Genomic DNA, 23,923 nt, shown 5'->3' on the forward strand with positions numbered 1-23,923 from the left:
TTCTAACGTCGTTATGTTATCTCTTGTATCATTTCAAGTGTAGTTCGTGTTCGTTTTTCGTCTTGTTAATAAATATGTATTCAAACTTCGCTGCGCCTTGGTTCCCTCGATACTCCTCCTTTTCCGAAGATGGAGATGGAGGAGGATCGCCGTTACAGAATCACCCACCATTCCAGAGCAAGCAGCGGAGTAAACGGAGTAAGGGACAGGGAAAAGAAGGAGCAATGGACATGGGACGATATATTGGACGGAAAGGGTTGCCTACACATGGGAGGAGATCCTGGCTGGTAGGGATCGCCCCCATGGGAACAGCTGGAGGCACTGCAGCGAGAGCAGAGGCTACCGGGAATTATGAGGGGACGCGTCTTGCACGGAAGCCCGAAAAGCCCGTGAGTAACACCCAAAAATTTCTTGGGGGGGGGCTAAGAGGTAGTGGGCCAAGGCAGGTAGGAGACTGCGCCACTTCCCAGGCTTACGTGGAGAGCGGGAGTACGGGCAGGCGCCGTGTTACGCAGTAGAGCGCACGGTGTCTCCTGTACGAGTGCATAGCCCCAGTGCGGGTTATTCCACCTCCCCCGCACTGGTAGGGCTAGATTGGGTATTGACGCCAGGTGTCTCATGAGGCCGGCTCAACGCGTGTCTGGTCTCCAGTGCGTCTCCCTCGGGCCGGCTTACATGCACCTGCCTTACGCATGGTTTCCCCGGTTCGCCTACATAGGCCGGTGCGGGTTATTCCACCTCCCCGCACTGGTCGGGCAACCGGGAGCATTCAACCAGGTAGGTTGGGCAGGCTCAATGCTCAGAGAGCCAGTACGCCTGCACGGTCCGGTATTTCCGGCGCCACCTCCCCCGCCCCAGCCCTAGTACGAGTACCTACAGTACCTACATTACGCACTAGGCTACCAGTGCGTCTCCTGAGCCCTGTTTCCTCCTCCACGCACTCTCCCTGTAGTGCGTGTATCTAGGCCGGTGCCTCCAGTTCGGCCACACGCACTAAGCCACCTGTGCATCTCCAGAGCCCTGAACACACTGTATCTTCCCCCCTACTAATCCTGATGTGCTTGTCCTCAGCCCGGTGTCACCAGTGCCCGGTACCCTCGCATCAGTATAGAGTGGGCTTTGAGAATGCAGTGTGCCCTGTCCCTGCTCCCCGCACTAGTATGACAGGTGTGCGTGTCCTTAGCCCCGGTGCCTCCAGTTCCGGCACCACGCGACCAGGTCTACAGTGCGCATTATCCCGGCTAGAGCCATCCGTCTCACCAGCGCCATTCTGAGCCATCCGCTCACCAGCGGCCATCTGAGCCATCCGTCTCACCAGCGCCATCTGAGCCATCCGTCTCACCAGCCCATCTGAGCCATCCGTCTCCCCAGCGCCATCTGAGCCATCCGTCTCCCCAGCGCCGTCTGAGCCATCGTCTGCAATGAACCTGCAAAGCCGCCCGTCTGCCATGAGCCTGCAAAGCCGCCCGTCTGCCATGAGCCTACAGACCGTCCGCCAGACAGGAGCCGCTAGAGCCGCCCGCCAGACAGGAGCCGCTAGAGCCGTCCGTCAGACAGGATCTGCCAGAGCCGCCAACCAGACAGGATCTGCCAGAGCCGCCAACCAGACAGGATCTGCCAGAGCCGCCAACCAGACAGGACTCGCCAGAGCCGCCAACCACAGGATCTGCCAGAGCCGCCAACCAGACAGGATCTGCCAGAGCCGCCAGCCAGACAGGATCTGCCAGAGCGTCAGCGAGCCATGAGCTGCCAGAGCCGTCAGAGAGCCATGAGCAGCCAGAGCCCGTCAGAGAGCCTGAGCAGCCAGAGCCGTCAGAGAGCCATGAGCAGCCAGAGCCGTCAGCCTGCCATGAGCGTCGAGAGCCGTCAGCCTGCCATGAGCGTCGAGAGCCGTCAGCCTGCCATGAGCGTCGAGAGCCGTCAGCCTGCCATGAGCAGTCGAGAGCCGTTGCAGCCTGCCATGAGGCGAGAGCCGTCAGCCAGCCATGAGCGTCGAGAGCCGTTCAGTCAGGATCTGCATGAGCATATCAGCCGGGTGCTCCCCTTGTCCCGGTGCTGCCCTTTGTCCCGGTGCTGGTCCTTATCCTGGTGCTGCCCCTATCCTGGGCTGCCCCCTGTCCCGGTGCTGCCCCTTGTCCCGGTGCTGCCCCTTGTCCCGGTGCTGCCCCTTTTCCCGGTGCTGCCCCTTTTCCCGGTGCTGGCCGTTTATTTAGGGGATGTTAGTTTTAGGGTGGTCATTGGGAGGGGAAGACAGAAGCGGGGAGTGACTATGATGGTGTGGGGACAGCGTCCAGAGCCGGAGCCACCACCGTGGTCAACTGCCCACCCAGACCCTCCCCTGGACTTTGTGCTGGTGCGCCCGGCGTTCGCACCTTGAGGGGGGGGTTCTGTAACGGTCCTGACCTGTTTTATGTTGTTTTTGTATGGTTTATGGTCAGGGCATGTGTTTTGGGTGGGCAGTCTATGTTATCTGTTTCTATGTTGGTTTGGTTTGCCTGGTATGGCTCTTAATTAGAGGGCAGTGTTTTGTGTTCTCCTCTAATTAAGAGTCATATTTAGGTAGGGTGTTCTCACTGTTGTTTGTGGGTGATTGTCTTCCGTGTTTGTGTTATGTTTGCACCATACGGAACTGTATACGGTTTGTTTCGGTTTATGTAGTCTGTTTCCTATTCGTGCGTTCTTCGTGTCTATGTAAGTTCTCATGTTTAGGTCAGTCTACGTCGTTTGTTATTTTGTATCATTTCAAGTGTAGTTCGTGTTCGTTTTTCGTCTTGTTAATAAATATGTATTCAAACTTCGCTGCGCCTTGGTTCCCTCGATACTCCTCCTTTTCCGAAGATGGAGAGGAGGAGGATCGCCGTTACAATATTTCATCTTATGCACCAAACATTTGCTCATGTCACAACTTTTCAGAGAGGAAAATAGTTCATAAATGTTATGCAACTATTACGGGTAATATTTTCATTTTTCCATGCTGTTATATTTTTCCACTGTCAAACAAATCAAAAAGCTAAAACCAAGATTTTTTTWAATTTTCATTTCACCTTTATTTAACCAGGTAGGCTAGTTGAGAACAAGTTCTCATTTGTAACTGTGACCTGGCCAAGATAAAGCATAGCAGTTCGACACATACAACAACACAGAGTTACACATGGAATAAACAAACATACAATCAATAATACAGTATAAAAGTCTATATACAGCATGTGCAAATGAGGTAGGATAAGGGAGGTAAGGCAATACATAGGCCATGGTGGCGAAGTAATTACAATATAGCAAAAAACACTGTAATGGTAGAATGTGCAAGAAGAGATACTGGGGAAGGTAGTTGGATGGGCTATTTACAGATTGGCTATGTACAGGTGCAGTGATCTGTGAGCTGCTCAGACAGCTGGTGCTTAAAGCTAGTGAGGGAGGTAAGAGTCTCCAGCTTTAGTGATTTTTGCAGTTCGTTCCTGTCATTGGCAGCAGAGAACTGGAAGGAGAGGCAACCAAAGGAATAATTGGCTTTGGGGGTGACCAGTGAGATAYACCTGCTGGAGTGCTACGGGTGGGTGCTCAAATGGTGACCAGTGAGCTGAGATAAGAGCTGAGATACCTAGCAGAGACTTGTAGATGACCTGGAGCCAGTGGGTTTGGCGACGAGTATGAAGCGAGGGCCAGCCAACGAGAGGGTACAGGTCGCAGTGGTGGGTAGTATATGGGGCTTTGGTGACAAAACGGATGGCACTGTGATAGACTGCATCCAATTTGTTGAGTAGAGTGTTGGAGGCTATTTTGTAAATGACATCGCCGAAGTCGAGGATCGGTAGGATGGTCAGTTTTACGAGGGTATGTTTGGCAGCATGAGTGAAGGATGCTTTGTTGCRAAATAGGAAGCCGATTCTAGATTTAATTTTGGATTGGAGATGTTAATGTGAGTCTGGAAGAAGAGTTTACAGTCTAAACAGACACCTAGGTATTTGTAGTTGTCCACATATTCTAAGTCAGAACCGTCCAGAGTAGTGATGCTGGATGGGCGGGCAGGTGCGGGCAGCGATTGGTTGAAGAGCATGCATTTAGTTTTACTTGCATTTAAGAGCAGTTGGAGGCCACGGAAGGAGAGTTGTATGGCATTGACGCTCGTCTGGAGGTTAGTTAACACAGTGTCCAAAGAAGGGCCAGAGGTATACAGAATGGTGTCGTCTGCGTAGAGGTGGATCAAAGAATCACCAGCAGCAAGAGCGACGTCATTGATGTATACAGAGAAGAGAGTCGGCCCAAGAATTGAACCCTGTGGCACCCCCATAGAGACTGCCAGAAGTCCAGACAACAGGCCCTCCGATTTGACACACTGAACTCTATCAGAGAAGTAGTTGGTGAACCAGGCGAGGCAATCATAGCTAATTGAGCCTGCAGGAGAGGCTCAGCTTTTCCAGAGCAAGTTTGACAAACAGGCTTCATGTAGGAGAGATGGCCATTGTTTGTGTGACTCTGTCCTGCTGGCCACAGAGCACAGAGATGTTTTAACTTCTTTCGGGATCAGTGTCCCGTCCATGGGAYGGTTGAGCTAACGCAGGCTAATGCGATTAGCATGAGGTTGTAAGTAACATGAAMATTTCCCAGGAAATAGACATATCTGATTTTGGAAGAAAGCTTAAATTCTTGTTAATCTAACTGCACTGTTCAATTTACAGTAGCTATTACAGTGAAATAATACCACGCTATTGTTTGAGGAGAGTGCACAATGTTTAACATGAACAGTTATTAATAAACAAATTAGGCACATTTGGGCAGTCCTGATGCAAATTCTGAAAAGAAATGCAATAGTTCATTGGATCAGTCTAAAACTTTGCACATACATTGCTCCCATCTAGTGGCCAATATATAAATTACACCTGGGCTGGAATTACACATTATGGCCTTTCTCTTGCATTTCAAAGATGATGGTACAAAAAAATACAAAAGAACAGTTGGTTTTTTTCTTCGTATTATCTTTTACCAGATATATTTTGTTATATTCTCCTACATTCCTTTCACATTTCCACAAACTTCAAAGAGTTTCCTTTCAAATGGTACCATGAATATGCATATCCTTGCTTCAGGGCCTGAGCTACAGGCAGTTAGATTAGGGTATGTCATTTTTGGCGAAAATTTWAAAAAAGGGGCGGATCCTTAAGCGGTTTTAAATTTAAGGCACATGCAGAGTTAGTGTTCCAAATGGGTCACCATTTGCTCAACTTTCCAATGATAGAATAAAGAGTATATTTGGAGGATAAAAGTAATGTCATGCTTTCATTTCAATTGTTATGTTCTCAATATTTAAAAAATATTAGTATTATATACATTCTAACTATTCAGCATGTACTGTATATCTAATGAACATTATGGTAAATATTGCAACATAGAAACTGCCCATGCTATAACCTGTTTGTGATGTGTGCAGGATAGTAGAATCGCGATCTGAAAGTAAAGGTAATGTCAGACAACAGAGCCATAGCACACATGACYTCACTGACAACAAACTAAATAGCCTATTTCTTATTTCCTGGATTTTGTTCTCCTATAGTCTTGTGTTTAATCTTTACTGTTATATATGATATATGATATATGTATAAGTCTCTCACTGAACTCTCTGAAATTTGTGAAATATCCCATTGATTTTCTCAAAGCCTTTTTGCTCCGGTCCAAAAGGTGGTGATTGTATGGTTGTTCCCGTCCATTAAAAGCCTAGATTACTGCACATTAGCTATGGGCCTAGATTAAAAATAAACTGCACTGAAACTTCATTCAATACCACAATGACCACGGAAATCTTTTGTTACACACTGGGAACAGGAGGAGCATTTGTTTACACTGAGCGATTCCTTTCAAGGTCTTGAATGTTCTGAACTGATCAAAGAAACAGCTACATATGAGAACAAGTTTCAAAGCAAATGTTACAATTTCAATAACTACAGAGATGTAAATGCACTTTTCCACAGTTTATGATATATCTACAAAAACTCAAAAGTTTTACATTAAAAAAGTTAATGTTTTTTTTTACTTTCAAGGTCTTTGCAATATTGTCCATACATTTTAAACTAATCAAACTGACGTCAGTATGAACAGTTTAAAACTCATGCAAATTGAGACTGCTAATCATGTAGTCGAACAGCAGTAGACATTTCATGACTGCACTGCAGATGATTCTCAAATGGGATATTTGGCTTGTGTTTTTAGTCAATGTAAATATACCGTTATACATGTATGTGTATTGTTGCTGCAAATTAGTGTGAAATGCAATGAAAAATGTGATGTATAATTCCAAAATAGAAAGTTATTTATACTTTACAAAGGGAACACAGGTTCTAATTGATCTTAATAGAAAAATAATACATGCATGCTCTATTATCTATGTACTGTACGTAGTTTGACTGACGAAAGACTAATTGTATCTTATTCGATCAAATAATAATATTTGATCAAATCTCTTTCCTCTTGTCTTGGGCGTGTGTTGGGGTTTACTGTAACCCCCAGAGATATTGCATAGACTGTTAGAGTGTATCAGATAATGTGAAGATTAACAGCGGACCACCCCACACGCAAACAGGATGTAATGGCTGTCTGCAGTTTTTCCTCTGTCATCAGTCATTGGGGTCAAAGGTCACACGATTAATCAAAACTGTTTCTGCGGTGTGAGATACACAAATGAGCCTCTTAGGATTACCCAGGGCTGAAGATGGCCCCGTCTGTTTATATCTGCCAGACCGCAGGGTTACATTAAACTCCCCATTTCCAGTCTGGTGTGAACTAATCAGCCATTCCATTTGAGTGACTTTACTCTGTCCTCCATTTCCTATTCTGCTGTCACGATGAGCCTCGTATGGGACTTGTATGAGGTCCTGCCGGTTACATTAGCTGGTGTTTGGACATCTGTGGGGCTTGGCTCAATGAGGAGGCCTGTCAACGTGGCTTTTGTAAATCGAGAGATAGTCCAAACACTCGGACACGCGGTAATAAAAACAAGCCCCTGTTCCCTGCATTAGCTCTGCTTTAGTGGAGAGGGATGGGTCTGAGTGATGCATCATGCATTTCTGTTACAGCTAAAGGGGAATTTCACCCTGGGGGAATCTGGGCTTGTTTTCATGATGTCTGAGGCATTTCCAGGACAGTGAGATGTTATACTGATCACACTATGCTGTACGTTTTTGTGGGTGTAGATATTTACATTTACATTTAAGTCATTTAGCAGACGCTCTTATCCAGAGCGACTTACAAATTGGAAAGTTCATACATATTCATCCTGGTCCCCCCGTGGGGAATGAACCCACAACCCTGGCGTTGCAAGCGCCATGCTCTACCAACTGAGCCACACGGGACCATTGTCCTTGTTTGATAGAGCCATTGCCCATATTTCAGCAATGTTCCTATCAGCGGATTCATTGCTAAATATACAAGCAGACACATTTTTTCCAGTCTCTGAAAGACTACAACTTGTTTTGGGCGGTGCTTTATGCTCTGGCATCCGTCCCTCCCCCAAAGCGGGATTTTTTGAAAAGGAGGCGGACACTAACAACAATCCTTAAGGCAAAACTGAAAGAACTGACCAGAAGAAATGGCTTCAAGTGACTACTCTCATCAACAYGAATTAGACGAAAGAGCATCTATTMGCTACATGGTGACATTCAACCATACATGTTTCCACCGGAATATAGAGAAGAGGAATCGAAACAAAGAGTTGGATTTAGCTAACTTTAGAAGTTCAGCTACAGCTCATGCCAGCAGAGAGAGGACAGATGACAAAAACAGTGCCTAGCTAAGTAAGTTATTTTTCCTGCAAGCCACCTAGCTAGCTAGCTAGCTAACTTCAGTTCATCTACTGAAACCCATATTGTGTAATGCTGGCGAACATACTACTTTGTCACAATGGGGGGGAAATCAAATAATTGTTCTGTTTGCTAACAAAGCTAGCTACTGCGCATTTGGAAAGTCTTCAGACCCCTTGACTTGTTCTACATTTTATTACAATGCAGGTTTATTCTAAAATGGATTAAATTGTTTTTTTCCCCTCATCAATATACTACACACAATACCCCATAAAGACAAAAGAAAAACAGGTCTGTAGAATTTTTTGCAAATGTATTAAATATAAATAACTGAAAAATCACATTAACATAAGTGGTCAGAACCTTTACACAGTACTTGTTGAAGCATCTTTGGAAGCCATTACAGCCTCAAGTCTTCTTGGGTATGAAGCTACAAGCTTGGCACACCTGTATTTTGGTATTTTCTCCCATTATTCTCTGCAGATCCTCTTAAGCTCTGTCACATTGGATGGGGAGCGTTGCTGCACAGCTATTTTCAGATCTCTCCAAAGATGTTCGATCGGGTTCAAGTCCAGGCTCTGGTTGGGCCACTCAAGGACATGCAGAGACTTGTCCCGAAGCCACTCCTKCATTGTGTTGGCTGTGTGCTTATGGTTGTTGTCCTGATGGAAGGTGAAYCTTCGCGGCCAAAATCTCATGGCTTGTTTTTCCTCTGACATGCACTGTCAACTGTTGGACCTTATATAGACAGGATGTGTGTCTTTCCAAATCATGTCCAATCAATTCAATTTACCACAGATGGACTCCAATCAAGTTGTAGAAACATCTCAAGGATGATCAATGGAAACAGGATGCACCTGAGCTCAATTTCGAATCTCATAGCAAACGGTCTGAATACTTATGTAAATAAGGTATTTCTGTTTTTAATCTTTTATACATTTCAGAGACCTGTCTTCGCTTTATCATTATGGGGTATTGTGTGTAGATTAATTCAGATTTCTTTTATTTAATACATTTTTTAATAAGGCTGTAACATAACAAAAAGTGAACAAATTCAGGTGGTCTGAATACTTTCCGAATGCACTGTATATACAGTACCAAAAGATAGCTATATCATATAACTGATGTCTTTCACAGTTCAATACAGAACTTTGACATTAGCTAACTAGCTAAATTAAGCAGCTAGGCTAGCAATCTCGCTAACATTAGGTTCATTCTTATTGAATGTCTTCCATTTTGTTGTGAAGGAAAAACATGTATGTTATCTCATCACTTCTCAGCTCTCGTCGAAATGGATACCCCATCAGTTCAGTTTGAAAATCTTTCTGATAATCTTTGGTCACCGCATCATTCTTGATAGCCGCAAGCCACTGGCAGAATCGGAGCGAATGTCTGGTAGGTAGAATGGTGAAAGATAACTCATTTTTGTGATTGTTTGTAATTAGCACAGCCAGGCACCATACCGGTATGATGAAAAACAAACGCTTTCTAAAAAATCTTGCCTAGAAATTCAGAGATTACTGTTTGTTGGTTGTTCGAAGTTAACAACGCCATTATTCAAGTTTATTGACACACCCACTCTGCCTAGTGGGCGGTATCAGTATTCACTTTGAATGCTGGACTTTGTGGTTCACTAAGAGTACACTAATACACAAGTAGTCGAAACTTCCCGATTCTACCAGTGAAATGAAAATGTGCGCGTTATAGCTTGTGGTTTGGATAATTGTGATGTTTATGATAAAAACGTAATGTTGTTAATATAGTAATGACTTTATGCCGTGGCAGAGCCAAGGTGAAATTCAGCTTTAAAGAAATCTTCTGGAATAATTAGTGAATTACTGTGAAAGTGTTTCCTCGACCACAGTTTACATTTACATTTAAGTCATTTAGCAGACGCTCTTATCCAGAGCGACTTACAAATTGGTGCATTCACCTTATGATATCCAGTGGAACAACCACTTTACAATAGTGCATCTAACTCTTTKRRGGGGGGGGGGGGGGTTAGAAGGATTACTTTATCCTATCCTAGGTATTCCTTAAAGAGGTGGGGTTTCAGGTGTCTCCGGAAGGTGGTGATTGACTCCGCTGAGCGACAGTTGAAAGGAAAATGATTGCCCTCCTTAACTTTCTGTAAATTAATAGGATTGTGGGTAATGGTCTTATAAAGCAGATTGTATACGTTATTACTGAAGTCCAGAGAGGACATATGAATAAATACAAATATTTTTCTATGTCGAGTTCACAACTTATATATCTCATGATCACTACATAACAAAAGTTGTTCTGTCGAGATAATCAAAAGTACCACGCATTATCCATTCATTTGTTCAGATGCATGATAACCACCTTATCAAGGAGCCCTGTGGCTGCGTTGATGACAATATGCTTGTGGGGGATTTAAGCCATAAGATAACCAAAGACCACATCCATTCGCATGCAAGGAACAAAGCAGCTAACCTTCCTAGTTTAATGTGCTAGCTAGTTCGCTAGGTAGTCTTATTAGCTAGTTTACCTAGCTAGCTAGCAAGCTATCTTGTAATCGATGCTGGTTGTTAGCTTACTTAGCTGATATGTGTATAGTTAGAAGGGACACTTCATGTTTGGTGGGAAATATTAAAATTTACATTGGGGTTAGCTCCATTTCTGACAGGTTGCTCAGATTCTATTTCAGCCTCAGAGGCTAATAAATCAGGATGCTGTAAGCTCCTTGCAGACAGCAGATAAAGTAACATCCTGACTTATCAGCCTCTGAGATTGAATCTGATCAGCCTGCCAGGAATAGAGTGCACCCACTCTTGATCATATGCATAATGCACTGACTGCTAATCTGCCTTCCAGGAGCTTTACCTATAAAGGTGAAACATCTGTTGAAGTGCTCTTGAGCAAGGCATGTAAACCTAATTGCTCCTGTAAGTAGCTCTGGATGAAAGCATCTGCTAAATGACTAAAATGTTAAATGTAAACGGCCTACAAGGCAGAATCCTGACTTATCAGCCTCTGAGGCTGCTACTGAATCTGATCAACCTGTCAGGAATGTATTTTTTTATTTTACCTTTATTTAACTAGGCAAGTCAGTTAAGAACAAATTCTTATTTACAATGACAGCCTAGGAACAGTGGGTTAACTGCCTTGTTCAGGACGACAGATTTTTACCTTGTCAGCTCAGGGATTCGATCTAGCAACCTTTCGGTTACTGGCCCAACGCTCTAACCACTACTTGCCGCCCAGGAATAGAGATCACACATCTGTAAATGTAAATGTTATCCATAAAAAATTAAGTGTCCCTTCAAATGATACACATATCAGTTCTGCAAGCTAACAACCAGCTCAGATGACAAGCTAGCTAGCTACAGTCCAAACAGACCAGGGTTTTGGGTTTGAGTAGTCAATGGGAACAGTGAAACATTCTTCCTTAGATGTTAATATTCTCAAAATATAGATTTGAGCCAATGTCTTAAGCAGTTGAACATGTTATTTCTCCAACCTTAAGAAAGTGACAAACTGACTCGTGCCTTTGATTTGACGGACTGCTTATGTGCAGATCAGCGCCAGACGACTGTTAGACAAAATKAGTGTTTCCACACATAACTTGCTTACTTACTGACTTTATTGTCCCTATGGGGAAATTTTGTTGCAGTGTTATGTACATGTTTAAAGTGGCATTTAAATACAAAACAAAATTGACAATACAACTTTCATAACAGTTACATACCAATTAAATATATGTATTTTTAAAGGCTAGCCTGCTGGCCTTACTGAGTCGATAGGAACATTAGCCCGAGCTATTTAGGAGGGATATCACACCTGGCACAAATTATTGTCTAGTTGTGTTTTTCCTGCTGGGAGGTGCCCTATACCTGCGCCCAGAGGGGAGTAGTTCAAAGTCCTGGTACAGGGGGTGGCTTGGGTTTAAAATGATTTTGTGAGCCTTGCGGAGGGCCCTGACCTTAAAGATATCATCCAGGCCTGACTGTTTGACTCCAAGTACCTTGCTTGCTGTGGTGATAATCCTTCTCAGCATATTTTTCTGGCTGACAGTGGCATTGCCAAACCAACAAACAATACAAAAAGTTAAAATACTCTCAATGAAAGATTTGTATAACAGAGTCAGTATAGTACAGTCTACAGTACATTAAAATATCCCAGCTTTTTGAGAAAGTACCATCCCTGTTGGCTCTTTTTGTAGATTACTCCACTGAAGTTTATTGTCCAAGAGGACACCCAGGTATTTGTATTCCTCTACAATCTCTATAATCTGACCTCTGATATATGTTGCAGAGGTAGGTGTTGTACAATTCCTGAAGTCTATGCACATATCTTTGGTCTTGTTGGTATTGAGGACCAAGTGTGATTCCTCACACCACTCTACAAAGTCATCTAGGACCAGGGCCATGTTGTTCCTCGTCATCATGCAACCGGCTGATCAAGGCAGTGTCATCAGCTAACTTAACGAGGTGTCTGTCAGGATGGGAACTAGTACAACTATTAGTGTACATGATGTACAGGAGTGGGGACAAAACACATCCCTGAGGAGAGCTTGTGTTGGTATTGCGTATGTCCGACACGTGGGAACCTATTTTGACTCACTGTGAGCGTTAGCTCAGGAAGTCCAAGTGTAATCTTAGCTAGCCAACGTAGCCATGATATCGCCTACAAGTGTGATCGGGGATTTCTATTGGAGAAGCAGTTTTAGCCATACTGTACGGTCTTTGATTGTGTGATTATGGGTAGCAGCCGTTCCTGGTTTGGGGGTTTTGTCATTGATTATTTGGACAAATCAGAATTGGGCGAAGGCGGTGCCTAAACTGGTGCAGTGATTTTCAAGACTGTGTGCGGATTATGAAACGGTTTACACTAGATTCCACAGCCACAAATTCAAAATTAGCTATATCGTAAAAATGTATGGAAACGAAAATGCCTTTTTTAGCCAATATAGACACGGGTGAAATTAGCGGAAGGGAGGAGTTTGGCTGAGCTAGAGTTTCCGTTTGCACAATTGTTAACTGCATTCCCCGAGAAGTAAAACAGGAAATTATAAACTTTCGCAAGATAATTTTACTTCTGGGTAACTGAGATTAGCATGAAATGTGCCATCTCTTAGTGTAGCAATCAATRAAAACATTTGACCTCATCCCGTCAGTAGATGATGCCTGGCTATTCTTTAAAAGTGCCTTCCTCACCATCTTAAATAAGCATGCCCCATTCAAAAAATGTAGAACTAGGAATAGATATAGTCCTTGGTTCACTCCAGACCTGTCTGCCCTTGACCAGCACAAAAACATCCTGTGGCGTTCTGCATTAGCATTGAATAGCCCCCGTGATATGCAACTTTTCAGGGAAGTTAGGAACAAATATACACAGGCAGTTAGGAAAGCTAAGGCTAGCTTTTTCAAACAGAAATTTGAATCMTGTAGTACTAACTCAAAAAAGTTCTGGGACACTGTAAATTTCATGGAGAATAAGAGCACCTCCTCCCAGCTGCCCACTGCTCTGAGGCTAGGAAACACTGTCACCACCAATAAATCCACTATAATTGAGAATTTCAATAAGCTTTTCTCTACGGCTGGCCATGCTTTCCACCTGGCTACCCCTACCCCGGTCAACTGCCCGGCATCCTACACAGCAACTCGCTTCAGCCCCAACCATTTCTCCTTCACCCAAATCCAGATAGCTGATGTTCTGAAAGAGCTGCAAAATCTGGACCCCTACAAATCAGCCTGGCTAGACAATCTGGACCCTCTCTTTCTAAAATTATCTGCCAAAATTGTTGCAACCCCTATTCAACCCCTATTCAGCCTGTTCAACCTCTCTTTCGTATCGTCTGAGATTCCCAAAGATTGGAAAGCTGCCGCGGTCATCTCCCTCTTCAAAGGGAGTGACACTTTAGACCCAAACTGCTACAGACCTATATCTATCCTACCTTGTCTTTCTAAGGTCTTCGAAAGCCAAGTTAACTTCTTCTAAATGGGGGGGCRCTGTTTTCACTTTGTGAAAAAATCGTGCCCAAATTAAACGGCCTCGTACTCTGTTCTAGATCATACAATATGCATATTATTATTACCATTGGATAGAAAACACTCTGAAGTTTCTAAAACTGTTTGAATTATATCTGTGAGTAAAACAGAACTCATTTGGCAGCAAACTTCCAGACAGGAAGTGAAAATTCTGAAAAAGGGGCTCTGTGTCAGGACCTGCCTATTCAACTGGCTTATATTTATGGATCTGTATGCACTTCATACGCCTTCCACTAGATGTCAACAGGCAGTAGAAGGTTGAATGGGTGTCTAGCTTGATGTGAGGCCGAATGAGAGCTTTTGGAGTRACAGGTCCGCTCTTTTGTCAGTAGTCAGCTGCGCACCAGGGAACCTCACATTGTCTTCTGAAATGCGTTCGGTTTACAYGACGAAATGCTCCGGCTCTGATTTTATTTGATACATATGAGAAAAACATCATAAAGTAGGATTTTTCAACCGAGTTTGACCAGTTTATTCAACGTTTATTGGGACTTTTGGAATTTTTCATTCCAGGCGCAAACATTTCTTGGACACGTGAGCTCCACATGGCTAGCCAAAGTTGCTAATTCGACAGAAGAAATGGACATTCTAAAACCAAGCAACGATTTATTCTGGAACTAGGACTCCTTGCACAACATTCTGATGGAAGAACATCAAAAGTAAGAGAATATTTATGATGTTWTTTCGTATTTTTGTATTTTATGTTGGCTCCAACAAGGCGGAGAATTGTAGGGCGCTGTCTCACAATATTGCATGCTGTATGTTGTACTAAAGTTGTTTAAAAAAATCTAACACAGCGGTTGCATTAAGAACCAGTGTATCTTTCATTTGCTGTACAACATGTATTTTTTAGTAAAGTTTATGATGAGTTCTTTGGTTAGATTAGCTGACTGTCCAAAATATCTCCGGACATTTTGGTGCTATTTGTGTCGATGGCTGCGTTGTAAAACCCCGATTTGTAGCTCTAAATATGCACATTTTCGAACAAAACATAAATGTATTGTATAAACATGATGTTATAAGACTGTCATCTGATGAAGTTGTCCAAAGGTTAGTGATTCATTTTATCTCTATTTCTGGGTTTTGTGAAAACTACCTTGGCGGTGAATAAATGGCGTTGTCTGTTTGCTATTGTGGTGAGCTAATAGAAAATATATTGTGTTTTCGCTGTAAAACACTTAAAAATCAGAAATATTGGCTGGATTCACAAGATGTTTATCTTTCATTTGCTGTACACCATGTATTTTTCAAAAATGTTTATGATGAGTATTTAAGTATTTCACGTTGCTCTCTGTAATTATTCTGGCTGCTTTGGTGCTATTTTTGATGGTGGCTGCAATGTAAAACTATTATTTATACCTCAAATATACACATTTTCGAACAAAACATAAATGTATTGTATAACATGTTATAAGACTCATCTGATGAAGTTGTTTCTTGGTTAGTGACTAATTATATCTCTATTTGGTCGGTTTTGTGAAAGCTACCTATGCGGTGGAAACATGGTGAAAATATGCGGTTGGGTGTTTGGCTATGTGGTAGCTAATAGAAATACATATTGTGTTTTCGCTGTAAAACATTAAAAAAATCGGAAATGATGGCTGGATTCACAAGATGTTTATCTTTCATTTGCTGTATTGGACTTGTAATTTCATGAAAATTATATTATATGATATCCCTGTCCCGTTAGGCAGGTTATGCTAGTCAGCTTTTTATGATGAGAATCCCGGATCCGGGAGGGTGACTCGTTAGACAGATTACCGACCATTTTGAACCCACCCTACCTTCTCCGCTGTGCAATCTGGTTTCAGAGCTGGTCATGGGTGCACCTCAGCCACGCTCAAGGTCCTAAATGACATCATATCCGCCATCGATAAGAGACATTACTGCGCAGCCGTATTCATCGACCTGCCAAGGCTTTCGACTCTGTCAATCACCACATTCTTATTGGCAGACTCGACAGCCTTGGTTTCTCAAATGATTGCCTCGCCTGGTTTACCAACTACTTCTCTGATAGAGTCAGTGTGTCAAATCGGAGGGGCTGTTATTCGGACCTCTGCAGTCTCGATGGGGGTGCCACAGGGTTCAATCCTCGGGCCGACTCTCTTCTCTGTATACATCAATAATGTTGCTCTTGCTGCTTGATTCTCTGATACACCTCACGCAGACGACACCATTCTGTATACTTCTGGCCCCTCTTTGGACACTGTGTTAACTAACCTTCAGACGAGTTTCAATGCCGTACAACTCTCCTTCCGTGGCCTCCAACTGCTCTTAAACGCAAGTTAAACTAAATGCATGCTATTCAACCGATTACTGCCCGCACCTGCTCGCCCGTCCAGCATCACTACTCTGACGGTTCTAACTTAGAATACCTGCACAACTACAAATACCTAGGTGTCTGGGTAGACTGTAAACTCCTTCCAGACTCACATTAATCATCTACAATCCAAAATTAAATCTAGAATCGGCTTCCTATATCGCAACAAAGCATCCTTCACTCATGCTCCAATACCTTGACTGTGTTGTCCTTAAGCCATTTTGCCACAACTTTGGATGTATGCTGGGTCATTGTCCATTTGGAACATTTGCACCAGCTTTAACTTCCTGACTGAGTCTTGAGATGTTGCTTCAAAATATACACATAATTTTCCATCCTCGTGATACCATCTATTTTGTAAGTGCACCAGTCCCTCCTGCAGCAAAGCACCCCCACACATGATGCTGCCACAGGGTTGGGATGCTTCATGGCTGGGATGGTGTTCTTCGGCTTGCAAGCCTCCCCTTTTTCCTCCAAAATAACGATGGTCATTATGACCAAAAAGTTATATTTTTGTTTCATCAGACCAGAGGACATTTCTCCAAAAAGTACTGTCTTTGTCCCCATGTGCAGTTGCAAACCGTAGTCTGGCTTTTTATGGCGGTTTTGGAGCATGTCTTCTTTCTGGCTGGCCGGCCTTTAAGGTTATGTCAATATAGGACTCATTTTACTGTGGATATAGATACTTTGTACCTGTTCCTCCAGCACTTCACAAGGTCCTTTGCTGTTGTTCTGGGATTGATTTGCACTTTTCACAACCAAAGTACTTTCATCTCTAGGAGACAGAACGCGTCTCCTTCCTGAGCGGTATGACGGCTGCGTGGTCCCATGATGTTATACTTGCGTAGTATTGTTTTCTACAGAAAAACGTGGTACCTCAGGCATTTGGAAATTGCTCCCAAGGATGAACCAGACTTGGAGGTCTACAATTATTTTCTGAGGTCTTGGCTGATTTCTTTTGATTTCCCATGATGTCAAAGCAAAACGGCATTGAGTTACATAATAATAATAACATTAATAACTGGAATATTTTATTATAATAATATTATAACTGTATATATAAAATAATATTTTACAACTGGTAATATAATAAATAATATCTATACTGGTATATATTTATAATAATATTATAACTGGTATAATAATATTATAACTGGTATATATAATATAATAATTTAATACTGGTATATATAATAAAATGTTATACCTTTTATAAAAAATATATATTATATTATTATAACTGGTATGTATAATATAAATTTTATAACTGGTATACAGAATATAATAACGTTATAACTGGTATGTTTAAAATAAGAAGATTATAACTGGTATATATAACATAATAACATTATAACTGTATATATAATATAAAAACGTTTAACTGGTATGTATCAAATAATAACATTATAACTGTTTACATAATATGATAAACAATATTAAACTGTATATATTTTATAATAATATTATTACTGGTATATATAATAATATTATRACTGGTATATATAATATAATAATATTTAATACTGGTATATATAATAAAATGTTATACCTTTTATAAAAAATATTATATTATATTATTATAACTGGTATGTATAATATAATAATTTTATAACTGGTATACAGAATATAATAACGTTATAACTGGTATGTTTAAAATAAGAAGATTATAACTGGTATATATAACATAATAACATTATAACTTGTATATATAATATAAAAACGTTATAACTGGTATGTATCGAATAATAACATTATAACTGGTTTACATTATATGATAACATATAAACTGTATATATTTTATAATAATATTGTTACTGGTATATATAATAATATTATAACTGGTATATATAATATAATAATATTTAATACTGGTATATATAATATAATTTTATACCTTTTGTGCAAAATATTATATTATTTTAACTGGTATATATATAATATATTTTTTTTATAACTGGTGTACAGAATATAATAACGTTATAACTGGTATGTTTAATATAATAATATTTKAACTGGTATATATAACATAATAATATCATAACTGGTATATATAATATAGTAATTGTATAACTGGTATATATAATATAATAACATTATAACTGGTATACATAATATAATAACAGTACAACTGGTATATATAATATAATTATATTGTAACTGGTATATAWAATATAATAACATTGTAACTGGTATATATAATACTGTATGTAACTAGTATGTACAATATAATAATATCATATTGGGAATATATAATATAATTACATTTTAACTGGCATATAAAGTATAATAGCGTTATAACTGGTATATATGTTATATAATAACATTATAACTGGTATATATAATATAATAACAATATAACTGGTATAAATAATATGATAACTTTATAACTGGTGTATATAATATGATAACATTATAACTAGTATATATAATATAATACTATTAAAACTGGCATATATAATATTTAACTATTATAGCTGGTATACATAATATAATAACGTTATAACTGGTATTTCAAACAATAACATTATAACTGCTATGTTTAAAATAATAACATTATACATTTTAAATATAATACAGTTGAAGTCGGAAGTTTACATACACTTAGGTTGGAGTCATTAAAACTCGTTTTTCAACCACTTCACAAATTTCTTGTTAACAAACTATAGTTTTGGCAAGTTGGTTAGGACATCTACTTTGTGCATGACACAAGTCATTTTTCCAACAATTGTTTACAGACAGATTATTTCACTTATAATTCACTGTATCACAATTCCAGTGGGTCAGAAGTTACACTAAATTGACTGTGCCTTTAAACAGCTTGGAAAATTCCAGAAAATGATGTCATGGCTCAAGAAGCTTTTGATAGGCTAATTGACATCATTTGAGTCAATTGGAGGTGTCCCTGTGGATGTATTTCAAGGCTTACCTTCAAACTCAGTGACTCTTTACTTGACATCATGGTAAAATCAACAGAAATCAGCCAAGACCTCAGAAAAAAAAATGTAGACCTCCACAAGTCTGGTTCATCTTTGGGAGCAATTGAAGGTACCACATTCATCCGTACAAACAATAGTATGCAAGTATAAACACCATGGGACCACGCAGTCGTCATATTGCTCAGGAAAGAGACGCATTCTGTCTCCTAGAGATGAMCGTACTTCGGTGCGAAAAGTGCAAATCAATCCCAGAACAACAGCAATGTAGCCTAGTAGGCCCACGTTAACTAGCTAGCTAACTAATTTAGATATATAGCTTTGTTGATTTGATGATGTTTAAATGTTTATGTTGAAATGGTGTTGGAGTAGCGGAGGCAGTGCTSCTGTTGTATGTGCTGCCTTGCGGTAACTCCATGGTTCTAAATCAGTAGTTGTTTAGGAAACAGAAACTCAGGCAACTCTCTGTCCGTGATGCTGATGTTAAATCACATTTCAGAAATCGCCAAATAATTTGGGAGACAAACAACTCTGTACCTTCAAACCACACACACACACACACACACACACACACACACACACACACACACACACACACACACACACACACACACACACACACACACCACACACACACACACCACACACACACACACACACACCCACACACACACACCACACACACACACACAGTCTTGTACAGCTAACCTTGTGGGGTCACACAACTTCTGGTCCCCACACAAATAGTTAAACGCGCACACACGCACACGCACACGCACACGCACACACGCACACGCACACCACACACACACACACACACACACACACACACACACACACACACACACACACACACACATTTATCAGCAGACCAGCTGTTTATTTTAGGAACAGAGAGCTTTGGTGAAGTGCAGCTCATCCTCATCTCGGCCAAGCCTGGATTCAGTGTCTTCACAGGCAGAAGAGGCCAACTCTGGCTTCTCAACTACTGCTCTGTCTATGTTAAGTTGTTTTTCAAGACCTATAATCCCTGCAAAAAGCTTTCTGTCTGTAACCTATTCCTCAACTCAAAAGGAGACAGAGATGAGATAGTGAGTAATGAAATACTGAAAGACAAAAATAAGGGAATTCACTTCATAAATGTCAACTTGTCACAAAGAAATCCCCCGCACGGAGAGAGGAAAGACAACGACATGATTTATTTGTCTCCATATGCATACTGTAATCTAATGTGGTAGTCGGCTAAAAATGGCATCAGATGGACGAAAACTGTGAAAGACTCTTTAGCAACTGCTTCTGGAATAATGTGCTGCAGTATTGTCTTAGCCAGCAGATCCGAGCCTCTTGCTTACAGCTGCACTAGGGTCAGACAGTATTCCTCTGTATATTAAGACACTGCGGAGCTGGCACGAGATATGKCTCGGAAAACAGACCTCAATCCAGGGATGAGAAATGCTTTCTTCTCCGAATTGTCCTATTATCCCAACTGTTACACCAAGAAAATTGAACTACTGCTAGTTTTTCCGGAAAACTGTCCTTTTCATCCTCATACTAGGTAGCAGAAGCCACAGCAGCCATTTTTGAATGGCAGTGACAGCTAATCAGCTCCTTTGTTGTTCAATGCAATGTGCCATTCCAAAATATGATATCTGAGTGAGAGTGACTAATAAAATCAATGGGGGACCCCTGGAGGTCAGGGCCCCTGGAGGTCAGGGCCACTGGAGGTCAGGGCCACTGGAGGTCAGGGCCACTGGAGGTCAGGGCCCCTGGAGGTCAGGGCCCCTGGAGGTCAGGGCCACTGGAGGTCAGGGCTCCTGGAGGTCAGGGCCCCTGGAGGTCAGGGCCACTGGAGGTCAGGGCCCCTGGAGGTCAGGGCCCCTGGAGGTCAGGGCCCCTGGAGGTCAGGGCCACTGGGCACGTGCCCTGTGTGCTCGGTATTCRGCCATGAKTACTACATGTTTAGTTAGCTGGCTGGACTAAATCACCAATCTAAAAATTGTTAGCTGACATGGCTAATTGAGTGACTGTCAGTGACTAACATAAGAAGAGAGAAACTGTTGCACAATCAAATTTCGAAATGGTACCTTGTGTATTCTATTATTCTAACTCAGTTAGAAAGGTAACAGTAAATTGAGACCCCGGCTGAGTTCCTAGCAGCCTGGAACCGGCCCTGCCTGTATGTAGACTTATTGGCAACAAACCCCAATGATGATGATGCCATCGGGTTATAGATAGGCATAGGTTACTATAAACCCATACCATTTGCTATGATGATTACTGAACAGTGTTTTGTAACATTGAAATTCTAAATCACCAATATCATGTAAAAAATGTACGAAGAGGAGCAGACGGGGCAAACTCTTTTTTTTAATGTAACACGACACCAAAGATTKTGGATGAATGAAGATGTCTTACTCAGGCCGTTCACCATTGGAAGAAATGGTCACAGCTCCAGTGTGCATTTAAGGGGGTAGCTCTCCCATAGGCATCAATACGATTGCAGCTGGGTCTGGTCTGCTTAGTTCATTGACTGTGTATGAATCAGAAAAAAAGAGTGTGATGTCTCGCTTTCTCTTCCGTTTCTGATGACACCCACTTGACTTCCTCTGTTGTTTCTTCTCTGTTTCCATGACAGCTGGCAGCAGAGAGAGGACACAGGGGCCTAAGAAGGGAGGCCTACTCTTAACATCACCCATCCAGCAGGATACTCACTGTAAACAATGGCTAACCCCACCCCCAATCTCCATCTTCAGCCAGGTATTTATTGTTCTCTGCACTAATCCAGCTTCTTCCTGAGTCCTGTCTCTCTTCCTCCACTGTGTTACTCGTGTCTCGGAAGTGATTTGTTTGGGTTTTTAATAGGGTAGACTACATAATGGGGTAGACTACTCTCTCTTCACTGTTGGTTAAGGGCTTGTAAGTAAGCATTTCGCGGTAAGGTCTAGACTTGTTGTATTCGGCACATGTGACAAATAAAGTTTGATTTGATTTGATAATGTACATTTACTACAAAATAGAAAACAGTGAAGTAAAGAATAGGACACATATATTTTTTACCCTGTTGATGATCAGTCTTGATTGTCAGGGTATCATGTGTCTCTGTATAACATACATTGATTTTAACCCAAGTAAACATTACATACATTTTTGTACCTGAATGAAATAAACATAGAATTTTATTGATGAACTAACCCTTTGACCTTGATCTTTACCGTTTGCCCAAAGCAGGAATAGAAGTATGAGGTCGTATCTGATTACATTTAGAGTTAGTAACAGTAAATCATGCTTTGAAGGCAAATCTGTTCCGCAATATACAAAAGTTCTAGGCTATTTAGGTTATATTACAGGGAATAATTTCCCTTCCTTAGAGAAGCTGAAGTTTACAGAGACAGTTGAATATGAAAATGCAATGACTGTACTGTACTGTACTGTATGTGGTAAGCGAAAACCTCAACAGAGTAGTTGTCAGTTCGTTACCTTGACTAGATGGCTTAGTTTGATGGTAACTGATCGTTTTACTTGGGAGATGATAGATTAGAAGTCTGTGGCTATGCGAGCAATAACTTAGAACATCTTAGAAATAGGTGTAAGTCTAAAAAGAGTCTCCAGGATATATAACTGAAACTCTGCAACCATCTGTTTCAGTGGAAGACCTGGCATCCTCCATTTAACACAGAATCAAAGAGAAATGTAGCAACAGCCAGCTAGAGAGGATGAGAAACATGCTGTAGACAGGAAAGGACTGGAGAGGTGAAAAATACTGATTTTGTAAAAGTTTCAGTCAGGGGAGTCAGGTGACAGGAAGAAGTATCAGCCAAGGGAGTCAGGTGACAGGAGGAAGGGAGATACCCATATAGAAAAGGCTTTATAGAGATTATCATGAAACACAGACATATTCTAGCTCTGTCTGCACATGATGGGGATTAAAGATGAGCAAACATGGAGAGGGAATGGCGAGAGGGTGCAGTGGTGAGTGACTTTACCCTTCTCTTCTCCTTCCTCTCATTCTTTAATTCCGTCACTCTCTTACGATCAGGTTTCTCCGAGTCCTTCAGCTGAGCGGTCGGGTGGGGCTTGATCAATGGCAGGAAACGAGCAGATCAAATGGTGATTAATCTGAAAGCGATAGGCCAGTATCTACACAACCATGCCTCTGAGACCTCTGTGACTTTGCCTCCATGTGATGTTGGGGTTGTGGGTAATCTTCTCCCCTAAGGTACCCAGTAACCCTGAGGGCAGATGAATACAGTACACAGTCCTAGGGGGTTGTTTAATATGCTCAATATGCTTATTACTCACTCACTCTCCGCCAGCTGTATGCAAATATAAAACATATTGCCTTGGGTCTCTGTGGAGAACCTCACTACTCGCTCAGACTCACCATAGGCCTTTATCTGTAATTAAACGCAACTTCGTCTCTGGGGTTGTTGATATTGATATTTTTATCATTAATAAACAACTTGCTGTAAGGGATTGCACTGCTGTTTCCTTTTGGCGGCTGTTTGTCTGTAATTCTGAAATTGTTTAAATAACTTGATTATATTATGTATCTTCAATAAATGTTATGAGCTGATATTGGATTAATTGTCCACATTCTCAGAATGCTGTATACTATTATATATTAAGGTACTTAAATACGATACCTCATGAATAATGGATTTTCTCATGAATAATGGATTTGCTCATGTATAATGTATTGCAGCAGACATAGGCCCCCCTTCTTGTCAATTAGAATTACCCCAAGGGCAAAACTCCAACTGTACTACAATGCTGTCCAATAAACAAGACAATACTGCATTTTCTACTGCATATCTGGATACACTTAGATCAACGTTTGACTACACAATTCATTGATCATTATCATGTTCT

General features: G+C 41.3%; 2 long non-coding RNA genes across 2 annotated transcripts in view; one reads left to right on the top strand and one right to left on the bottom strand.

Annotated features, from left to right (window-relative positions):
• Positions 1-9,776, bottom strand: part of LOC139029190 (uncharacterized) — a 980,011-nt gene extending 970,235 nt beyond the window's left edge. The window contains exon 1 of the long non-coding RNA XR_011481488.1: positions 9,663-9,776. This is a non-coding gene — a long non-coding RNA (uncharacterized lncRNA). The remainder of the gene's footprint in view (positions 1-9,662) is intronic.
• The window catches only part of LOC111978769 (uncharacterized), a 41,227-nt gene extending 17,364 nt beyond the window's left edge, over positions 1-23,863 (top strand). Inside the window, exons 2-3 of the long non-coding RNA XR_002879219.1 lie at positions 21,690-21,811; positions 23,091-23,863. This is a non-coding gene — a long non-coding RNA (uncharacterized lncRNA). The remainder of the gene's footprint in view (positions 1-21,689; positions 21,812-23,090) is intronic.
• Positions 23,864-23,923: the final 60 nt, after the last annotated feature.

The sequence above is a fragment of the Salvelinus sp. IW2-2015 genome, linkage group LG18 (assembly GCF_002910315.2).
Source record: "Salvelinus sp. IW2-2015 linkage group LG18, ASM291031v2, whole genome shotgun sequence".
Lineage (NCBI taxonomy): Eukaryota > Metazoa > Chordata > Actinopteri > Salmoniformes > Salmonidae > Salvelinus > Salvelinus sp. IW2-2015.